The following is a 16,784-nucleotide window of genomic DNA, read 5'->3' on the forward strand; positions in this document are numbered from 1 at the left end:
TAAGTTAACATGTTTCTTTTCCCATCTGTACTTTGTATCAGGTAGGGGGATGTGAGAGGAGACTATTAACTTTGATCTATGCAGATATGTGGCATAAAAAATAGAAACTGGGGCCGTTAGGTGGTGCAGTGGATAGAGCACTGGCCCTGGAGTCAGGAGTACCTGAGTTCAAATCCAGCCTCAGACACTTGACACTTACTAGCTGTGTGACCCTGGGCAAGTCACTTAACCTCAATTGCCTCACTAAAAGAAAAAAAATAGAAACTACTGACACTAGACTTTCTTAATGCATGGGCATGGATTTTAGTGTGTGTGTGTGTGTGTGTGTGTGTGTGTGTGTGTGTGTGTGTGTGCGCGCACTAGCCCAGAGAGAAAGAATGCCAACCTACATGCTTTCATTTGATCCAGTAAGGGATTATTCGACTTCCACAACTCTGTCTTAGACTGGTTGAAAAGAATGTTAAATGAATGAATCAAAGTCATGGATAAGTATAGTTCTGACACCATCCTACTGTGGCTGCTAACTGCCAAGCTAGAGGTCTATGGATGTAAAATCCATCTGTAGCAGACAGAAAGGGAGGGGTTGCAGAGGAGAAAGTTAATGACAGCTCTGACTGGGAGAAACAGCAGCTCAGACTTAGCTGTCTCTCTCTAAGGAGCTGAAAGCCTGTTTTGAAAAGGACTGAGAATTAGGTCTTGTCTTTGAAAATGGCTTTTGCTGGGGTGTGGGAGAATTGCCATCCAGTTACATGAACACTAGGACACTTGCCATGAAAAGAATCAAACAAACGACTCTCCCTTAGCCAGCCTCACTCCTGTCCAATGTTCTACCCCTTGGGAAATAAAGCAACTTTCTCTTTTCTACTAGGGTATCTGGAATTGTGTAAAAGGAATAATGGCATTAATGTTAGCATCCCAAAGGTAATAAACATAGAGAAAACTCATAATTCTGGAATTCAGGATATTTGAGGCTTTCTTTTCCTTGCTTCCTGGTGCCACTACAACTCTGTCTTCTACTACATGAACCAGAGGCAAAGCCTATTTATAAATAGGAGGGGAAAAGTGAGTAAAGGATACTAACACCTTCAGGGTTTCCCTTCCCCAATGCAATAATACCAGGTTTGAGGGAGAGGGAGAGGGAGAGGGAGAGGGGGAGGGGGAGGGGGAGGGAGAGGGAGAGGGAGAGGGAGAGGGAGAGGGAGAGGGAGAGGGAGAGGGAGAGGGAGAGGGAGAGGGAGAGGGAGAGGGAGAGGGAGAGGGAGAGGGAGAGGGAGAGGGAGGAGAGATCTCATTATAAAGTGCTATATAAATATGACTGTGTAAGTCAATTGATATGTGAGTAGCTCAGTGACCCATAGTCATGTGACTTTTGGGTTCTGAGGAATAATATGAGCATGCACTGAACCAACTTCATGCTATGCTAAAAGGGCATCTCCATGGCATGTGTTGCTGCAGATGCTGTTGCTAGATATTCCACTAATGGCCTGGGATTTCACAGTGGCATTCAGATACAAGAGAAGTTCTAGAGGTGATGTTTATATAATATTATGACTCCAATTAAAGTCAATACCTAGACTCATGAATCTGTAGGAAATTGGTACTTGGGAAATCGGTACAAGTAAAAATTGTATTATTATGTAGAGCAATTAACAGATACAAGAAAAACACATACATACACATGGATAAGAAAATGATAAACCATGCCAGTACCTTTGCCAAGAAAATTCCATAGACAGGATGTCCCACGGGGTCACAAAGAGTCTGACACAACTTAATTACTGAACAATGTCAATAAAGCACATGCAGTTTATATGAAAATATAGACAGAGGTTCATCTCCATGGATGTAAGAAACTCACCCAGCAAAAGAGGGAGGAAGTCATGACACACTCAAATTTGGAGTTCATTCAGGGAATTTATATACTCTAAAATGCACTTGATGGAGAACAGGTAATAGATGCCAGATGTGGGAGGGGGCATTCCTAATTAGATACAGATGTTCCATAGTTCTTGGGCTCACTTTTTGATACCAGGCTTGGGGGAGGTTTAGATAGGGGGAGTTTATTTATTGGGACCAGAAACTAAGAAATGGGTTGAGTCAGCTATGGAGCAGCTAGTTGGCCCAGTGGATAGAGTTCCAGGCCTGGAGTCAAGAAAACTTTTTCCTCAGTTCAAATATGGTCTCAGACACTTAGTAGCTCTGTGACCCTGGCCAAGTCACTTAACCATGTTTTCCTTAGTTTCCTCATCTATGAAATGAGCTGGAGATGGAAATGGAAAACCACTATAGTATCTTTCCAAGAAAACATTACATAGGGTCATAAAGAAGACTGTAGTAAAGTTAAGAAGGAGGAAAGGCTTGGGAGAAAGATAATCATTTCAGTTTTCAATAGACATTTAAGATGTCTATGAAAATACAGTTGAATATGTTCAATTGGAAATTGGATATATAACACTAGAAATAAGGAGAGAAGTTATTCTGAGTTCTAAGAATTATGTGCATAAATATTCTAATTGAATCAGAGGGACCTAATGAAATCACCAAGGACAAGAGCATGGATGGAGAAGAGAAAAGGGTCCAAGATAGAGTGTTGAGGGACACTCATGGGAATTAATGGGTAAAGTAGGCATGACATGTATAAAGATCCAGCAAAGGATATGAGTTTGACCTCATGAAAGGATTTATAGGAATAAATAGGAAAGAGTCCTAGATGCACAAGAGTCCTGGATGGAACATTGCATTTATAGTTAGCAAGACCTGCTTTCAAGTCTGTCTCAAATAATTACCAGTTGTATGACCTTGAGGAAGTTGGTTCCCTTCTAGAAGTTCCTAGGATTTATCTATTAAGTCCTAGTTGAAAGCACTTCCCACAATGAGGGTTGTCTATGCCTGGTATATCATAGATACTTCATGCATTCTCATATGGATGAAAGCAACACAGGATGAAACTCGTGTTTTGGAGTAAAATCTGCATCAACGAAGTATTGAAGCCCACTAAATCATTGAAGTGTACATGTACTGAATTAAATACCTAAATGAACATTCTAAAACAAGAATAATGCCAGATGGGAATGAAAATTAAGTAGATTTGGATTAAATTGATTCGGATTTAATTAATAACAAAATCAAAAATTAGGTAAAGTAATTTTAATAATTGAAAGAATGTTGCCAGATAATGAAAAGATAAAGAATGGAATATAATGATAGAATATGAATAAAATATAGATAATTAATAAAATTTAGTACATGAGATCAAAATAGGAAATATAGTAAAGACCAAGAAAAGATCATAGTGGTGGAAGAGTTAGGGAGAAACAAATTTCTCCTAATGTAGTACATACATTAAGGATCACATGGACAAACCAGTTCCTTTGCAAATAAATGTGTAAATGTTCTTAGCAATTGAGATCTTCCCAAATGCAAAGAAAAGCTTAGATGATCATTTCATTAATATTGGTTCATTGTTAAAAAAATGGACATATATAATCTTGTTCTGAGTTCACAATAATTTACCCAAAAACTATGAACAAAATATAATTTATTAACATAATATCTTTTGTATTAAGAAGGAATGCTTTTATCATTATTTGATTGATATTGTTTGGTATACTAGATTATCTTTAAGCTAGTTTCCAGATTGTAGAATCTATGAAGTCATTATATGGGAAGGAAAGCCAAGATGGAAGAGAAAAATCATGAATTCACTTGGGCTCTCACCAAAAATCTTCCAAATAATTTTAAATAATTCCTCAAAACAAGTTTTGGAGGGACAGAACACAAAGAAGATGCATTAAAACAATTGTCCAACTTCAAGACAACTTAGAAGGTCAGCAGGAAAGGTTTTGCAAGAGGGCAAGTGTATAGCACAGTCCAGCACAGGCTTAGGCAATTCAGACCAGGGCCCAAAAAACCAGGATCAGGACTTGGGGGGGACTGAATGAGGGGCTACAGTGAAGGTTTCCAGACATCTCAGTCCACAAAGGGTAAGGGAATCAGACAACTGATAAGCAGAACATTACAAAAGTGCATTTGATCACACTGAAGGCAGGATCCTATTGCTTTCTCCACACTCAAAGTTGGGTTACTGTCCTGGGTCTCACTCCAAAAGGGAGGAGGAGTATTAGCACACCAAAGCTTCTATCTACAAAAGATCTAGGGCCTTGATCACAGATTCAGAGTAGAAAAAGTGTTTGTGGTCACTCATGGACCAGAGCACAAGCCAGGAGATTAGGAAACACATCTCTCCCAAGATCACAGCACATTGGAAGAACCAAAAATTTACAGCTACTAAGAATTATCTCTGAAAGCAGCTGCAAAACCCTCCCCCCAAAAAACTTGGGACCTCATCTCCTTACCTCTGGAAGAAGAGGTGCAATTTAGCATAGAGTTAAAAGTCAATAAATAGGATGGAAAATGAGTAAACAGCAGAAAAAGATCCTGACTATAGCAAGTTACTATGACGACAAGGAAGATCAAAACACAAACCCAGAAAATACCAAAGACTTAGAGAAAAATATGAATTGGCCACAGGTCATAAAACAGTTCAAAAACAATTTTCAAAATCAAATTTAAAAAGTAGAGGGAAAATGTGGAAGAAAAATCAGAGGAAGGCAAGGAAAACATGAAATAGAGTAAACAGCTTTAAAAAGGAGACAAGGAAAAATACTGAAGAAAATAACTCCTGAAAAAAAAGAATAGAGGCAGAGAAAAGATGATGGAGAAAAGCCGATAAGTTGCTTGAGCTCTCTCCAGTTTTCCTTGGAAACAATGTTAAATTGCACCTCTAAATGGATTCTAGAGAGACAGAACATACAAAAAGATTAAACAATGTTTTTCCAGCTTAACTTAATTTAGATGGACTTCAGGAAAAGGATGTTGAAGGTTCTTAGCCATAGTACAGATCATCAACCAAAGCCCTTTGGTCCTGGATCAGTAGGTTAGTGGCACAGCAGGACAGCTATGAGGTCTCCAGCCCCAATGAATAAGGTAAAATGCCAGCCTGGGAACTCCTGCTCCAACAGGTGCCTTCAAGGTAGGTCACCTCAGCATAGTGAGTAAACCTCAAAGCCCTGAGGCTTTTACTCGGAAAGCCAATGATCAGTCCCCTGTACCCTAGGACAAGAAGCTTGGGAGAGTTCCCCCTGTGCCCCAGGAGCAGATCTCAACTTTAAAAGTGATGAAATATGCTAGAAAATGAACCAAAAAAGAGCCCTGACCACAAAAAGCTACTATGGTAACAGGGAAGATCAAAAAGACAGTAATACCAAAATACCCAAAGAGAAATTTGAATTGTTCTAAAGCCCAAAAATAATTCCTGGAAAGATCTAAAAGTTGATTTTAAAAATCAAATATGAGAGGTAGAAGAAAAATTGGCAAAGGAAATGAGTTTTACAAGAAAGAATCAATAGCTTGGAAAATATAGGACAAAAATTGACTCCAAAAAACCACACAATTAGTTAAATTGGAAAGTAAATACAGAAGGAAAAAAAATTCATGAAAAAGTAGAATTTGGCCAAAAGGTAAATGAGGTACAAAATTTAGCTGAGGAAAATAATTCCTCAAAAATTATTATTAGGCAAGTGGAAGGAATGACTGCACATTACATCAAGAATCAGTCAACCAAAATCAAAAGAATGGGAAAAAAAGAAAATGTAAAATATTTAATTGTAAAACCAACTGATCTGATTAGACACTATCTACCTAAAATCATCACCAAACATTATATGTAATGGGGGTATGTTAGAGGCATTTCCACTAAGATTAGGGGTACAACAGGGATGTCCATTATCACCTCTATTATTTAATAATGTACTAGAAATATTAGTTTTAGCAATAAGAGAAGAAAAAAGAAATTAAGGGAATTAGAATAGGCAAGGAGGAAACAAAACTATCACTCTTTGCAGATGACATGATTGTAAATTACCTGAAATAATGAACAACTTTGCTAAAGTTGTAGGAAATAAAAAAAACGCACATAAATTATCAGCATTTCTATATATGACCAACAAAGCTAAGCAGCAAGAGATGGAAAGAGAAATTCCCTTGAAGTAACTTAGACAATATAAAATACTTGGGAGTCTACCTACCAATACAAACCCAGGAACTCTATGAACACAATTATAAAATACTTTTCACACAAATAAAATCATATCTAAATAACTGGAAAAATATCAGTTGCTCATGGATAGACGAAGCTAATATAATAAAAATGACAATCCTACCTAAATTAATTTACTTATTCAGTGCTATACCAATCAGACTACCTAAAATTATTTTATAGAGCTAGAAAAATAATAACAATTCATCAGGAAGAAAAAAAAGTTCAAGAATATCAATGGAACTAATAAAAAAAATGCAACAGGAGGTGGGCTAGCCATACCAAATTTTAAGCTATACTATAAAGCAGCAGTCATCAAAACTATTTGGTACTGGCTATGAAATAGAGTGGTGGATTAATGGAATAATTTAGGCACAGGAGACATAGTAGTAAATGACTATAGTAATCTACCATGTGATAAACTCCAAAACTCCAGCTTCTGGGATAAGAATTTAGTATTTGACAAAAACTGCTGGGAAAACTGGAACATAGTATGGCAGAAACTAGGCATAGACCAACAACTTACACCATATACTAAAATAAGGTTGAAATGAATGCATGATTTAGACATAAAGTGTGATACCATAGGTAAATTAGGAGGGGAAGGAATAGTTTACCTCTCAGATCTATGGAGAGGAGAAGAATTTATGACCTAACAAGAGATAGAGAATAGTATGAAATGCAAAATGGATCATTTTGTTTACACTAAATTAAAAGGGTTTTGGACAAACAGAAGCAATGCAGCCAAAATTAGAACAGAAGGCTTTCTGATAAAGATCTCATTTCTAAACTATATAGGGAACTAAATAAAATTTATAAGAATGCAAGTCATTCCCCAATTGAGAAATGGTCAAGGATGTGAGTAGGCAATTCTCAGATGAAGAAATCAAACCTATCTATTGCCAAATGAAAAAAAATGCTCTAAATCACTATTTATTAGAGAAATGCAAATTCAAACAATTCTGAGGTACCACCTCACACCAATTAGATTGGCTAATATGACAAAAAAGGAACATCATCAATGTTGGAGAAGCTATGGAGAAAATGGAACATTAATAAAATTGTTGGTGGAGTTGTGATCTGATCCAGTCATTTTGGAGAGCAATTTGTAACTATGCCCAAAGGGCTATGGGACTGTGCATACCCTTTGGCCCAGTAATACCACTACTAGATCTATATCCCAAAGAGATCATAAAAAGAGGAAGGGACCCACATGTACAAATCTATTTATATCATCTCTCTTTGTGGTGGCAAAGACTTTGAAATTGAGGGAATGCCCATCAATTGGGGAATGGCTGAACAAGTTGTGGTACATTAATTTAATGGAACATTATTGTGCTATAGGAAATGATGAACAGGCAGATTTCAGAAAAAACCTGGAAAGACTTAAATGGACTGATGAAGTGAGCAGAACTAGGAGAACATTGTACATGGTAACAGAAATATTGTGTGATGATCAACTGTGATAGACTCAGGTCTTCTTAGCAATACAATTATTTTAGACAATTCCAAAGAACTCATCATGATTCCGCATGCAGAAAAAGAATTGTGTAATCTGAATGCAGATTGAACCATATTGTTTCTACTTTTTTGTTTTTGTTTTTTTGAGGTTTTTCCCTTTTGTTATGATTCTTCTTTCACAACATGATTAATATGGAAATTTGTTTAATTTGATCATACATATATGCTATTTCAGATTGTTTTCTGTTTTGGGGAGGGGGAGGGAAGAGATGGAGGGAGAAAAGTTTGGAACTAAAATCTTATAAAAACAAATGCTTAGGGGCAGCTCGGTGGCACAGTGGATAGAGCACTGACCCTGGAGTCAGGAGGACCTGAGTTCAAATCCGGCCTCAGAAACTTGACACTTACTAGCTGTGTGACCCTGGGAAAATCACTTAACCCTCATGACCCCACCCCAAAAATGCTGAAAATTATATTTACATGTAACCAGAAAACAATAAAATACTTTTTGATTAACAAAACAAAAACAATAACAAAATCCATAACTGATCTGTAAGATAGATCCAGGAGAGATAATTTAAGAATTGTTGTACTACCTGAAGGCTACGATCAAAAACAGAGCCTGGACAGAATCTTTCAAAAATTATCAAGGAAAATTGGTATAATATCCTAGAACCAGATGGTAAAACAGTAATTGAAAGAATCTACCAATCACCTCCTAAAAGAGATCTCAAAATGAAAACTCCAAAAATAGTGTAGCCAAATTCTAGAACTATCCGGACAATGAGAAAATATTGCAAGCAACCAGAGAGTAACAATTCAAGTATTATAATTTTGCCTTGGGACCACTACTTTTGTTGAATATGAATATTTAGCTCAGGACGGATAAAGTCTATGCATTCTGTGCTATGCATTGCCTTTATCACTCTCCCATCCTCTCTCTTCTCCTTTTAATCATATAGTCTATTAATTACCGATGTTTGTCCCAAGGATGCATCCACAAAGTTCTACTGTGTTTAGGTTAATGGAAGACAGTTTTGGTGATTCTGGTTATAAGTTGCACAAGTCTTTGGTACTAAGTGACCATTTCTGTTGCTGTTTCCAACTCCATTCTTCCCAGGCCTCCCTGCCATGTCTGGTAGTCTGAGCCTATTCTAGCATTGAAGTCATCCAGAATTATAAGCTTGTACTCTTTTGGCACATTAATGTTAAAGGTCTCTAGATCTTCATAAAATGTTTCTTTGACCTCATCAGTGTTTGTCATGGTGGGAGCATAGGCACTGATTATGGTGGCATGGTGGTTTCCTGTAAGTGCAATTGCATTGTCCTGAGCCTGTCATTCACTCCTTTTCATAGGCATGCCAGTTTGGGAACTAGTTTTGATTGCAATAGCTACACCAGATTCATGGCACTACCCTTCACTGTGTCCACTACAGGAACAAACCAAAACCAAATAAACCAAACACACACAAAAAAACTTGTATCCAGCTCTGACTTCAGTAAATTGGCCTTCATTTTCCAGCCTTGTTTCACTTAGGATTGGTATTTGGATGTGAAACCTACCAAATACTCTCCCAAAAAGAGCTATTCATCTTTCAGAGTTTTTCAATTTTTCAATGTCTATAAGTGTGCACACATTCCCTGTATTGATGGTGAACGGAATCATCTTTGTAGAAGTTTTGTACCGTGTGTGTGTGTGTGTGTGTGTGTGTGTGTGTGTGTGTATTTCAACTCGATGGTGGTATCCCTGCCTGCGATGGTAATCATATTAGGGTTGCATAAACAATTTTTAGGGTACCTGTTCTAGCCCCTTCCTTATACCAGGAGGTGAGTAGTGTGGTGCTTAAAAGGCTGCTCGGGTAACCAGGGGATTGCCAAATCCCACTGTTCCTTCCAGGAAGAAGATAAATCTATGGCCTGGGCTACCCATGTGAAGGGTTGTGACTACAACTCCCTGTGCATCCACACCTGCTGCTTCACAACTTACCTGTTGCCACAGTACTTTGAGATAGGTAGAAATGGTAAAATGGTATGGGTGATGATTTTTGACTTCTGCATAAATTGAATATTAGTGAGGCAGAGTTGCACAAAATCATTAACCTCATACTCTCTTCCAGAGTCATCAGAGTCTAGTGGCAGGACATTGTCAAGATGCCTGGTGATGACTTGAGATGCAGTGGATAACATTGTTACCTTCAATGTCTGATCAGTCTCTAAGCTCTCCATACCACTTGCTTCAGCTGCCTTCATGGCCATTGGAACAAACTGTTCTCTTCCACACATTCCATCAGTGGAAGTCATTACATGTTTGGGTTAAATAGCCCCCTAACTCACTGATGGGTTTAACACCCCTTGGTGACCCACACCTGGTTTAGCCCATCTGCTGAAATGGTTTACCAGGATTTGAGCACTGCTACAGCTTCTTATAGGCATAGGCAAGAGTTATTTGGATGAGGTAGGCACCAAAGGTAGAAAGCAGCATTGAAAAAGGTCTTGTCAGCCTTTACACCATAGGTACTAGTTTTTCCTGAACATACCTGACACCCTGTTATAGGATACTATATGTTAAACCCATATAATCTGTTGTAGTAATAGGTTCTGTCAGTCTGGGTCTACTATATAAGGCACTATCACAAGGGCCAAGAGTAGCAATAGAGTGAGTTACAGCCAACTATTTTCATTACTAGGAAAAGGAAGCTATTTATACTTGAGGAGAAATGCAATGATATTTGGTCATAAAGACTGGCATGTAGCTAGTAAATATAAAGCACAGGAAGAACATTTCCTATTGGTGGCATTTAGTAGACTAACAACTGTCATAGAAACTTTTGGAATATATGTTCATATGAAATTATTTGGGCTTAGTTAAGTCTCCATATCATGAATCACCAGTAAATGGCTGTATTGTTTGGGATGCTTGGTATATAACTCTATGGGCTTCTCTCTCATTTGTTTCTCCTTGTATACTGATTCAAGGAAAAGCAAACAGGGAAATAGTGTATTCTTAGTATTTCTTTTCTTTTCTTTGAGTATCTATGTTCTCTGACTAAATGTGTACTTCCTCACAACTAGATTATCAGTTTCTCAGTATATCTGAAACTCTACTTCTATCAAATTTGGGGACACATTTAAGAATTCAATATATAATAACAATTAGAAATTAATTTTTTTAATTGAGGCAACTGGGGGTAAGTGACTTGCCCAGGGTCACACAGCTAGTAAGTGTTAAGTGTCTGCGGCCAGATTTGAACTCAGGTACTCCTGACTCCAGGGCCGGTGCTCTATCCACTGCACCACCTAGCCGCCCCTTAGAAATTATTTTTGAGGGGCAACATGGCATAGCAGATGGCAAGACAACTTTGAAACCAGGAAGATACAGCTTCAGTTACTGCCTTTGACACATACAGTTTGTGATTATGATAAAGTCACTAAAACTTGTAGTGCCCCAAAAAACTAAGACTATAAGTTGCATGTCATCCATCACTTTGCACTGATGGAGGGAATTTCCACACTGGAATTTCCCTGTAACATTGAAAACATGACAAAAAATAATATTTCATTGCACTAATTTTACAAAAACAAACCAAAAAATGAGTTTTAAGGAGAAGGAAGAATACATGTAATATGCTAGAAGCTGAGATAACCACTTTATAAATATTATCTCATTTGATTATCACAATAACCCTGGAAACTAGGTTTTATTATTTTCCCTATTTTATGTTGAAGAAACTAAGACACCCAACACTTTTTTAAATTTTCATTTTATTTTCTTACAGCCAGATTTGAACTTATATCTTTCTGACCCTAGGTTTAATGCTGTCTTCACTATACTTTTATTGTTGGATAAATAATTTCCTCTTTTCCTTCTCTTTTTTTTTGTGGGGCAATGAGGGTTAAGTGAATTGCCCAGGGTCACACAGCTAGTAAGTGTCAAGTGTCTGAGGCCGGATTTGAACTCAGGTACTCCTGAACTCAAGGCCAGCGATTTATCCACTGCACCACTTAGCTGCCCCTTTTCCTTCTCTTTTGCAGTTTTTATATTTTGGTTCTATTTCTTCCCAGCTTTTGCTGGCAAATTATAGATTCCTCATGCTTTTGAGAGAGAGAGAGAGAGAGAGAGAGAGAGAGAGAGAGAGAGAGAGAGAGAGAGAGAGAACATAATATATGATAGTTGAAAGAGAACCAAGTTTAGAAGTTTACAAGACCTGGGTTCAATTTCTGGCTTTGACATTTAATAACTGTTGGACCTTGGCCAAGCCACTTGGCCTTTCTGAGTTTTAGTTTACTTACTTTGCACCCCTAATTATAATAATCATCACCTTAAATACTTCTCAAGCATTTTTGAGGATCAAATAATATAACAAGCATTAATGTTCTTTTGCTTCTTTATGAATCAGTAAAGGGAGTAAGACCTTGTGCATTATTTAGCCTCAGTAAACTGAGGGTGAACCTGTTGGAGTCTTTGCCATTACTAACAGAGATGGAGATATTTCTGTAGGCAGTTTTAGTCTAGGTCTGATATCTTCTAGCCAGGAAAATATGGAAAAGTCCCTCAGTAGTTGTGAGTCTATGCTTTCTAACTTTAAAATGAAGATAATCCTACTTGCAGTACCTTCGTCATTGGGCAATTTTAATATTAATATGATTTTAATGTGAGATTTTAAGTACTGCATCTATCTATCTATCATCTATCTATCTATCTGTAAAAGTTGATCATTGAATTGAATCCAAAGACAACTAAGCCAAATTTGCAGTAAAATAATGAACAGATTGGAGTAATGATGAAATGAAAAGGCAAAGACCTATCTGAAAACATTGGCAACCTGAAGGGGTCCAGGCATTCACTAAGAAATAATTAAATGACGGCTTAGTTAAATATCTTATTGCTTAATAACTCTGGAAAGCTGAAAAATTGCTCATCTACAAGAAACCTTCTTGTGGATGAGGTGTGTGATGACCTCTTCTATGAGTCACAATGGAGTGTTAGGAGTCTAGAAATGATGAAACTAATTTCAGGAGAGGTTAAATGCTTTGCTCCGGGACAAAAAACATTCTAGGAGAAGAGCCCCGATTAGAATGCATCAAATGCTGATGTTAATGCAGCTTAGGGCTCTATTCTTAAAGGTTTTAAATCTAAAAGAATGGAGTTGTGGGGCAGCTAGATGGCACAGTGGATAGAGCACAGGCCCTGGAGTCACAAGTACCTAAGTTCAAATCCGGCCTCAGACACTTAACACTTACTAGCTCTGTGACCCTGGGCAAGTCAATTAACCCCAATTGCCTCACTAAAAAAAAAAAAAAAAGAATGGAGTTTCATGAGGACCACACAGTAGTCATCTTCTAATAAAAGAGGGTACTCTGTTGGGAATGCTAATTGATTGACTTCATGGAATGATTGGCTGGAGTACTTGCTGAATTTTAGGAAAGTAGATAACATAATTTAACAATGGAATAAATTAAAGGTTTATGCTATTTCTGCATATGGAATGTCCTCTCCTTCATTTCTGCATTTCAGATTCCTAGAATCTAGTAAGAGGTAAACTCCTTGTTTTTGTTTTTGTTTCTATATCACTGGTACCTCACATGGAACTTGATACATAGTAGTTACCCTATCAAAATTTGGTGATTTGAATTAAATGCATTGATGGTCCATTTTCTCCAACCACAAATTAATCTTTCCTTAAATTCCTAATTCAATTTACTGGAACTCCTTTGTACTTATTTTATTTGTCTTTGCATCATAATTATTTATATGTACCTTCCTAACTACTCACACCTCAATATGAGAGTTACTTTCTTGTGTTTGGGATCTGTGCTTTGCTCAATAAATTTAAGATAGTTTGAACCAAACAGAGTTAGACTGAATTGAACTATCGTGTTTTACAAAAGAAAATAAATTCTAGGGAATCAAACTGCCTGCCTATTTCCACAATTTTCTACATTTCCCCTCTTCAATTCTATTTTTAAAATTTTATTTCACCCAGAATACTTCCTTACCCTACCTCATGCTGGTCTCCCCATTCTTCAAATGCCTATAGCACATTCTGATGGCATCCTACACTCTAGCACTTCATTAAAATTGCTTAACATAAAATTTTAAGCTCTTTGAAGTCAACTAGATTACTTCTCTTTTATCCCCACAGTACCTAGAATAATGCTGAATGCAAATATGGGTTCTTAATAAATAACAGTTGATTGATTGAGTATATAATTAAGTGAACAAATAGTGTTATCAACCTTGAGCCAATTTTTCAGACTGCATGATGTCAAACAAGGAGTTTGAAATGTATTCAACTGAACTAATCAATTATGGGTAAAAATCAGCAGTGTTAATGTTAAGATATTATCTAATAAACTGAAGCAATGTGGGAGTTAGTTTGCCAAAGAACAGGAATCTAAGTTCACAAACATATTTTGGTTTCTGTAACATAATTTAAACACAAAATCAAAGGGCATTTGCAACACTGTTCAATGTACTGTAGAAAAGATCAGTATTGTTTGTTTATTCAAGATCAGAGTTTATTTGTTTAAGGTCAGTTTGGCAGTTAACATACCTACCTACGAGGTAATTATTGCAGGTTGTTTTATACATGGCCTATTAACTCTATTTTTGGTTGAAGTTAATTATTATTTTTATCAAATTTTTGTGCTTTTTCACAGACACTTTTACATTAGGAAAAATGTGATGGTGGTGGTGGGAGATATTGTAAAGGTGAAATCAGCAGGCCTTGGCAACAGGTTGTGCTGAGGTGGGGGGGGGGCGGGTGTGGATTGAAAGATAGTGAAAATACATTATAAGGCCTAAGTTATAAGCATGAGGGAATGGGAGGTTGATATTCCCCTCAGTAGTAGTTGCTATAGTAGTAGAATTGAGGATTTAGGATATATCATTGGTTTTTTAAACCATAATGGTTTTAAGATGGATGATGATGATGGCGACGAAGACGACGACAATGACGACGACGATGATGATATATTGCAGTGTGTTATATATTCAGAACCTGTAAGTTTGCTAAGATGGAATCATCCAAGTGAACAAACCTGGGATGCTGCTTCCAGAAGAATCAAGAGGTATCAGGCCTACATGGATATTGTTTGGCTAAGTCCTATTGTCCTTTTTCCATTGGCTACGTAGCCAGACTTGTTATCATATTCAAAAAGGCTCGATTCTGTGAAATGACTCCTTCACAAACAGCTTAGAGAAAACCATAATGTAATAAGAGGGACTGCAGGCTCTTCCCTCTGCTCCCTGCCAAGGCCATATGGTTGCATCTCATAATAGAACCACGTTTTTGGTCTTTTCATTTGTTCCTTTCTGATTGAGGTGCAAAGGGTAGAGTCTCTGATTTGGATCAGGAGTGTATGCCGTTGGGATACAGAAGACCAGGACAGTAGGTAGGGTTTTGTATTCAAATGAGCATCAGTGCTACGAGGAGCATGGCTTTAGGACTCCAGTTCAATAGAAGCCAACAACAATGCTATCTTCAGATAAGAACTTGGTGGGACCAGAGCTATATGGGAACTAGGATAACTTGTGATCCTAGTCCCCAATGCTCATACTCAGAGACTGAAGCAATATAGGGAGGATTATGTTTTTGAGGGGAAAATATTTATATGTTTTTCTTACTATATCTATACAGCAGCAATCCCTTTGCAAAAACCTTTCAATCAATATTAAGTTGTTAAATGGAACTGGGGTGCTAGTCATTGGCCCTTTAAAGTGGAGGCACCACAATCCTAAGAGACTCCAATCTATGACAGAAAAAAAAAAGGAAAGAAAAAAATTTAAGCCCCTCCATATACCATAAAACCCTGAGGAATAAAGTAGAAGACTTGGCCCTGAGGGAGAGGCACCAGATTCAACTTTATATCAAAAACAACTGCAACAATAACATAATTGTATCATATGTACATGTATATATACATATATATATATACACACTTATACATATATACACATGCATAAGTATATACATCAATATATGTATTCATGTATATAGATGTATGAATTTGGTTAATAATTTTAATGTCATTGTCATAGACAAACTCTCATTAAGGAAGTTCTCTGTTCAAATGCATATCAGTCAGTATTCTGGAAGACAAATCCTTGAAAGTTGCCTGTGTACACTGAGAGTTGAAATGACTTGTCTAGGGTCAAACAACAAACAATGGGTATTAGATGTTGAACATGAATTCTGATTCTGAAGCTAGTTCTCTGTCCCTTAAGTTGTAATAATTATAATGACAATAATACAACACTAATCATAGCTACCACAATTAATGTAGAACTTTAAAGTTCACAAACATTATGTGGTGCTCAGCTTTCCCTATAGTCCAGCTCTCAAAGCCATACATTTCTAATGGGGGAAAACAAACAAACAAACAAAAAAGTTGTTTTTCCAATGTGGATCTTTTTTGGCAAGTGATGCTATATAAATTAGGGACCATTGTACTTGAGTAACAATAATGTGAGTACCACAAATGCTACTAAATTCCACTGGGTAACTTCTATCATCACCATCCCTTAATATTCAAACTATTATAACTGCTGCAACTATTAATAAAACTACCACTATCACAATTATTATTTCAGATTACTTCCCTATTTTCAATATCTTAAAGATTTGTGATTTCAATATGGGAACTCTCTCCATCAATTCAATTCAATAAACATTTCTTAAGCAAATATGAAGTAGCAGGAACTGCCCTAAGCACTGGAAATACAAAAAGAGGTAAAAGGTAGTAACAATGATCACAAACACCCCATACATTCTTATTTTTCTTCAAGAGTTACTATGGTTGAAAAATGAATTGCCCTATAGCCAACTTTTTGTTGATGAATCTTGGCAAAATTAGTGACACTGATCTTCAAATATCATGTCTTTCAACATGGTAAGACCCATCAGAGTTGGTGGTCCTCAAGCATAGCTTTTGAAATACTATGGTCACATCCAAGTTCAGAAGCTGACATCAGAGCAGACAGAATGTTAGGAAGGATCACTAAAACAATTACTAATCCTAATACATCTTTGTTATACTTTACACTAGAAGCATATGTTATTGCTTTCATTATGTTATTTGAAAAGAGCATAAGCTACCTGTACTATAGATGGTCTGGAAGTTGATACAAGAGTACAGATTCAAGGAAAAGTTTGTGCAAAAGGAAAAAAAAGTTATAAACTTTTGAAGATCTGTGCTGCCAGTGATGGTTGATGGGATTCAATTC

The sequence above is a fragment of the Dromiciops gliroides genome, chromosome 3, assembly GCF_019393635.1.
Source record: "Dromiciops gliroides isolate mDroGli1 chromosome 3, mDroGli1.pri, whole genome shotgun sequence".
Classification (NCBI taxonomy): Eukaryota; Metazoa; Chordata; class Mammalia; order Microbiotheria; family Microbiotheriidae; genus Dromiciops; species Dromiciops gliroides.